Source organism: Humulus lupulus, chromosome 4 (assembly GCF_963169125.1).
Source record: "Humulus lupulus chromosome 4, drHumLupu1.1, whole genome shotgun sequence".
Classification (NCBI taxonomy): domain Eukaryota; kingdom Viridiplantae; phylum Streptophyta; class Magnoliopsida; order Rosales; family Cannabaceae; genus Humulus; species Humulus lupulus.
Genome location: NC_084796.1, coordinates 46,507,299 through 46,514,513, shown reverse-complemented (window position 1 = coordinate 46,514,513; position 7,215 = coordinate 46,507,299).

Genomic DNA, 7,215 nt, shown 5'->3' with positions numbered 1-7,215 from the left:
AAATTTTTAAATTGTTTGAAATGTTTAAATTGTTAAGCTTAGGTTTATTTGTTGCCATGAACATGCTTGCATTACGTGTCATATGTGCATTATGTGCTTATGTGAAAATTGCCATTGAAATGCCTGCCATTATGTATCATGAAAATTATCTCCTGTGTAGCCCAGCGATGAACAGGACTGGGGGTTGAGGCACGTTCATAGAGCTACGCCGAAACACCCCCAACTCCCTGACAAGTCCTTTGCAGAATACTCCGCGATCGCTGTAGAGCTTTGCTTCGCAAGCTCCAGCTCTGGGTCCCGCAAGGCGAAAGATGGCAAGATCCGCGATCGCTGTAGAGCTTTGCTTCGCAAGCTCCAGCTCCGGGTCCCGCAAGGCGAAAGATGGCAAGATCCGTGACCGTTGTAAGCCTTGCTTCGCAGGCTCCAGCTCCGGATCTCACAAAATAATGCATGGCGAGCTCCTCGACCATTGCAAGTTTCAGCTCCAGGAGTAGACATGGTCGATCCCCCACTCACAGCAGGCCTTGCTTCGCAAAGCCCCTGCTCCGGGATCACACCTGGTGGGCGTGGCGATTTCCCCGACAGCAACGAGCCTTGCCTCGCAGGGCTCCATGCCAGGTCCCTGAAGTCAGCCACCATGAGGTTCGCAACAACAGTTAGTTTTTCTTCGCAAAGATCTAACCTTAAGTTTAGCGACGCTCACCAAAAGAATTCCCGTTCCAAGCCATGGAACGGCTCACCTTAGCAATCCCAGCGAACAATATAACTACAAGTCCCGGGATTGGCTATTTGCCTTAGGAAAGCTAAAGTACGGTGAAAGGAGTCTGGCTGTTGGAACCAGGAAACCTTCGTAACCTAGAAACTACGTGGGAAAAGACATCAGCCGTTAGAGCTTCAAGTGGGAAGTGCATAGGTTCTGGCCGTTGGAACCAAAACCTCATGCGCCCCTACAACAGTTTCTACCGTATAAAAGTCTACCCTAAACGCAAAGATGAATAAAGAACTCGGCAGAAAAGAAAGGAGAATGCTATCATTATGGCAAATATGTCTGCAATGAGAAAAGAGTACAAGGAGCTTCGCCCCAAAGAAAAACTCAAATGAAAATTAATTAAAGATAAAACCACTTCAAGCATTGGGGGTGGCTGCAGCTTCCACGACCGCGGCCTCGGGGACATCGGCTTCAACTGAGGCTGGTGGAGTCGGCTCATTGGAAGGCGGAACTTCGTCACGAGAAGGTTCAGAGGTCCCCGCCTCTCCGGGATCTCCTGCCTCAGGGGCTCCAGCACGTTCGTCAATGTTGTAAGTTTGGACGTACACCTCTGGGCCTTGATCCCACACCTGTAGCTTCTCCCTCATGGCGTCGGCATCCTCCCCCAGATAGCCTAGTACCTCCGGGTTCACTTTCCAGAGTTGATGCATGAGGACCACATGCGATATATTAATCGTCCTGTTCAGTATCACCTCGGCATCCTCCTTCTCCTTCAAGCGCTCCGCCTCGGAGGTTGCCAGCTGTGCCTCCGCGACAGCTAATTGAGCCCTTAGTTTGTCCATCTCGGCCTTGGAGGCATCCCGCTCTCCCTTAAGAGAATCAATCTCCTTGCGCTGCTCCCTATTTTGGCTCAGCACGGATTGCTTCTCGGTCACATGCCCCCTGGCAGTGAATTGCAAGGCCCCGATCTCTTTATCCTTCTCGGCGAGCCCCAACTCCAGCATAGACACGAGATCCTTGCTCCTCTTATGAAATTGCTCCTCCTCGTGCAGCTTGCTCTGAAGAGTGGAATATTCCTCTTGCTGCTTAAGGAGGAGATCATTTTTTGATTGCAAGCGGGCTTCCAAGGTATCCTTCTCCACCCTGGCTTGGGACAGCTCTTCCCGGAGCTGGGAGTTTTCGGCCTTCATCCCATCCGACCGCTGTCTGAACTCATTCTCTGCGTTGGCCCGGTACTCTCGATATTTGGAAAGATATTTCTTCTCCGCCTCTTCCTCAGCCGTGCGCCGGACCTGATCAATCTTCTCCGAAGCCTCCAAGGCCTGTTGGGTCAGTTTCTGCTTCTCCGCCTCCAAGGCCTGGCGAGCCAGCTGGCTCTCCTCCAGCTGAACCAGAACTGCACCAACCTCCCGGAACGAGCGTTCCGTGATCATAGAGGCCTGCAAGGAAAGACAACAGAATGAGTTAAGCTGGACCAAAAGACAGATGATCCCAAAACACAACAACTGACGGCTTACCCCGGATAATTGCTGCTTCACGGCATGTGTCAGCAACAGCGGATCCTTACTGCTACTGATGGCCCATTTCTCAGAATTGAGCTCGCACAAGCTCAGGGCCATGTCCTCCATCATCTCCGCTCCGAACGGCGCCAATGCACGTCCAAGCCTAGGCACCAGCCTCTTCTCCAAGGCTGGGCCATCCAAAACCGCTCCAGCCGGGTGAAGAGACCTCACCCCCTCGGCCAACTCAGCTCTCTTCACGGCAGACAAGTTGTCTGCCCTTCCCTGGGTAATGGCCTTCTCAGCCTCCAACCGTCTCTTCAAAAAATTATCGGCCCGTCTTACACCCTCCAGGAGGGCAGCGGGGAAACGGGTTGGTTTCTGCGGGAAGTGGAACTTCAGGCCAGGCAGAGGAAGGCTTGTTTGCTGAGAAGAAGGAGCCCCGAAAGGGTGGACTCCCTTTGGGCTGGAGGAGGAGGCAGACGGGGTATTAAGGCCCCGGTCTGTTGTTTTTGCTGCTGCGGTGGCGGAGGTGAATGCCTTTGTTGATGTTGTTGCTTTTGCTGCTGCGGCAGCGGAAGTAATTGCCCTTGTTGCTGCTGCTGGTTTGGATGTTGTTGTTGCTGCCGCTGTGGCGTGGTGATTGTCTCTGTTGTTCTTGTTGCTGCTGTTGTTGTAGTTGTGGTTGCTGTCGTTGTTGCCTTCGACCAGGAGAAGAGTGTCTAAGGCGTTTCTTCTTAGCGCCCTCAGAATCTTCTCCGGGACGCTTGCTTACCCCAGTTGTTTTCACGGGGAACACAAGCCCTTCCCCGTCGCTGCTGCTACTCAAGACCATCATAGTCTCGGAAGGCCCGTCGGCAGGAGACTTCTCTACCCCCGGAAACGCTTGCGCCTCGCCACTTGTCTTCTTGGGGGTGGCAGCTTTACCCCCCCTACCAGCCTTGGTCTTCCGTCCTTTCCCCGTGGACGGGTCTTGGCTGGTGGTAGCCTTCTTAATTAGCAAAGTAACTCTCCCCAACATCTTGGCTTCTGGATACTCTGCAAGAAACATACGAAGCAAGGTTAACGAACCAACAAGCAATGAGAAAAAAGATAAGCGGAAGACAAGACAATCAACAACATAAAAGCACAAGCAAGTCGGCCAGCAGAGAACAAGAAACAAGAAAAAGAAAAGTTTGAAAGGGACGACCATGCACGAGAAACGTGGATGGCCTTCCCCGAGCAAAACAAAACACCGCTTCCTGCTCCAGGATGCTCCCGTACTCCTTGAAGTCCGGGAATGACATGCTGAGGGAAGAAGGGTCAACCATGATGACACCTTTTGGCAGACTACCGTCACTCAGACACCCGAGAAGTTCATCTACCCTATCGCAATATCTATCAAAGGGTATCCTACGCGGATCTAGCCTAAGGAAGCGGGGATCAAACCCCATCTGAGAGGTCCGGGAAACCTCAGACAGGCTGGGGGTGTGGATCAATCGAAAACTAGTCTTACCTCTCCCGGAGGTACTAGCCCCCGGAGCCCCTTCGTTAGGGTAAGCCGCGGCGTGGCGAGCCTCGATCTCCTTTTCCTCCGGCTGGGGGTCGGGGAACCTCTCCGCCCAACTAGGAGATAAAGTATTCTCGTCCCGGGCTGCTTGGGTGATCACCTTGGACAGCTCCAGGGCAATCTGCTCCCGGATGTCAGCTGACACCTGACTTTGCCCCCTGCCACTCACTGGCTCGATATTTTGGAAAGAGGCGAGTAGCCCATACTCCCTCAAAGATTCGGAGGTCACAAGTCCCTCCACTTTCAACTCTTCCTCCGAAAGCCCTTCGTAGAACTTGGACCTCCTTATCATCTCCGCACAGCGAGGTGTCCGCGGAACGACTTCTGCAAAATTCAAATACAAGCATTAGAGATCCTCCCGAGAGGCAAATCAAACGCAAAGAAACAAAGTTGAAAAGGAGAGGAAGGAGCACTTACCAGGGATTTTGAAGTCCAGAGATAGGGCTGGCACCCTCTTCAGTGGGAAGCCAGTCGTCAGGAACCAGTACTCCCGGAGGTCTGGAACCCTCGCGGTATGACAGGTGGGACACATCACGTCCGGGTGCCTTTCCAGCCTGTAAAACCCCACCTTGTCTGAATGACCCCTCATAGGCTGAGACTTCAACCCGTAGAAGTACAACACCTCCTCCGGGGTAGGAGTTTCCAGGTTCCGGGACTTGCAAAAGATGAACCACCCCGCTAGGAGCTTGTAGCTGGGGGGAATCAACTGGAAGGGGGCAATCCCCGCCTTCACACAGAAATTGGCAAAGTAACTTCTTAGGGGCAAGTGCGCCCCACACACTATGTGTGCCCAGCTCCAGGCACCAAAGCCCTCGTGACTCTGGCTAGCCGACTCGCCCAGCACCGACAGACGGTGCCACATCAGACCTGGGATGTTCTTCAGGCCTGCCTCGGAGGAATACAGCTCCAGCATGCCGTAATTCCTGAAAAGGTTCGGCTTCTGGTCCATCTCCCAGATTGAACTATTGGAAGTCGATGGGCTAGCCGCGACCACTTTTGCCTTTCCTTTCCCCTTTGCGCCAGCGACAGGGGAACCCTTCTCCTGGGCAGAATCAGCCTCCACCACAGCGAGGAGTTGTTCCTTTGAGATGTTCGTCACTGAACAAAAGAAACAAAGAAGAAAACACTCTAAGCAGTCAGCACCCTTGTCATACCCTAGTGGTATCAAAGGCGTCGGGGAGACCCTCCCCGAAAACTGCTTGGAGAGGCTCCCACCGAGCTTGCCGAGGGGTTGGCACCATGCCACCCGAAGGGCAGCAAGGAACCAGACTCAGACTCCGAGCCTAAGCCCACCAAAAGAAGTGTTTTTCCAGAGAAAGACACCCTAAAGGCGTTCTTGCTTATGCCCTAAAACAGCAAAACAAGGAACGACTTTCCAAACGCAAATCGTCAAAGCATGCAAAAAAGACTACTTATTGACTCACATCAATCACATGCCTACCAAAGCCCTATTCACGCATGCACATAGGCGATAATGGCAGAAACCTCAACTCTAACTACTACCAACAACCTAAGGTTTGGGAGGAAAGAGCAAAGTAGAAATACTTACTGGTATTCGGGTAGTTGGAGGTTGAAGGAGTAACCGGATCACTGCACAGCACGATCGTGAGAAGTAAAAGCTGCAAAGACGAACGGCGATTCAAACCATGAACTTCGGCGAATAAACCCACTGCCAAATCAAAAGAAAAGTTTCTAGATCCCTTACCAAAAGAAGTGGCAAGTTCGAAGGAACGGAAGCTTGGAAGCCTGAGAGTTCGAAGGTTTGGAAATCTGAAAATCCGAAAGATAGAGAATTTGAAAGCGTAAAGAGGAAGAAAGGTCCGTTCCCTCGTTTTTATAGCAGGGAAGAAGTCGTTTCGAATTCCTCAAATGGACGGTCCCGATCTTCCCATTCCGTGTGCATCAGATCCAACGGTTGGAGAGGAAGCGACGATCCTATTTATGACTCCTCGGATGGGAATAAAGTATTTATTTCCCATCATTATACCACCTCGGGCCCGGAGTACCATTAAAAACCGTCAAATCATTACTCAGATGACTGACGCACGCATACTCAACCAGTCGCCTCACGTACACGTCTTGGTCGCAGAACCATCCCCAGCATGACGTGTGGTCCTTGCCGCACTTGATTACTTGAGTTCAAACAGAAGAAATTCCCTTTCTTTTTCATACTAACGTTCAGGCAGGAAAAAGGAACCCTTCCGGGAACACAGAAGGTGGCCCCTCGCCTAATCTAAGAAACCGAAGTACCCGGAGGACTGTACAAGCTCCCGGACCTCTCAAAGCTCCGTGACCTTGGGGGGTAAATGTTATCCAGATTTCCGGATAGCGTTTAGATTGATATCCTCGGGGAAGCAGAATTACCAATGTCTTTCACGGTAGGTAACCAGAGCTCGCGGATGGACAGAAAGGCTTCGCCTCTCTCGTTTAGTGTCCGGATTACTCTTCCAAGCAAACACGACACGGAGGCTCGTCAACCCTCTCGGACTCCCGAAGGGGTATTCTTCGGGGAAGCTCCTTCCAGGAGAAGCTCTTCAAGTGGTCTTCGCGGAAACAGTTCCGTGCCTCGCACGGAACAAAACCAAACGGTCGAGTCATGGAGGAGGCATATTTGGAATGATATCCACCTGACACAGGATCCCGCCTGACACGCCCGACAGGTCAAAGCCGCACACATCCCAGCACGCCTAAGGGTACCTTTTCGCCTACTGTTCCGCTGACAACTTGGAAAAGACGGCTGACTTTGTGTATTCCCCATACTTTCACGTAAATATACCCACATAGAGTCCTGTAGCCATGCTACTACAGTAATTGTATCCCCTATTTATGGCTGGTGTAATTAAGACTCAGGTACGTAGAGAAAAACCCTAATCCAAAACCCTAGCTATAAAGACCCCCTCATTTTACAATAAGGGGGACAACCAACAGATCATATAGCGAAAACTCTACAGAAATCTCTCTAGCTTCATCTTCTTCAAGAGAACCCGAGAGAAACACTGTGAGTGGGTGAAGTTCTTGTACACCAGCCATCTTACTGTAATCCTTTCCAAGTATAATAACATCGACTCGTGGACTAGGGCTTGTTAACGCCTGAACCACGTAAAAACACTGTTTGTTTAGTTACATTTCAGCACTTCTACAGTTCTTATCTTTTTATTATTCTGTTTGTATTCGTTTCTGAAAAACTCGGTAAACAGCAATGATTTATAAAGAAAAGTCTAAGGCTTTTCATGATAAAAGGATCATTAGAAAGGGTTTCCAACCGGGAGATAAAGTTCTATTATTTAATTCTAGATCGAAGCTGTTTCTAGGGAAACTAAAGTCTAGATAGTCGGGACCCTTCACAGTTGTGGTCTCATTACCTTATGGAGCGGTTCAGATTCATAGCGAGAAAATAGGACATTTTAAAGTAAAAGGTCAGAGGTTAAAGCATTATTTGGAAGGATCGAGGAAAAAGT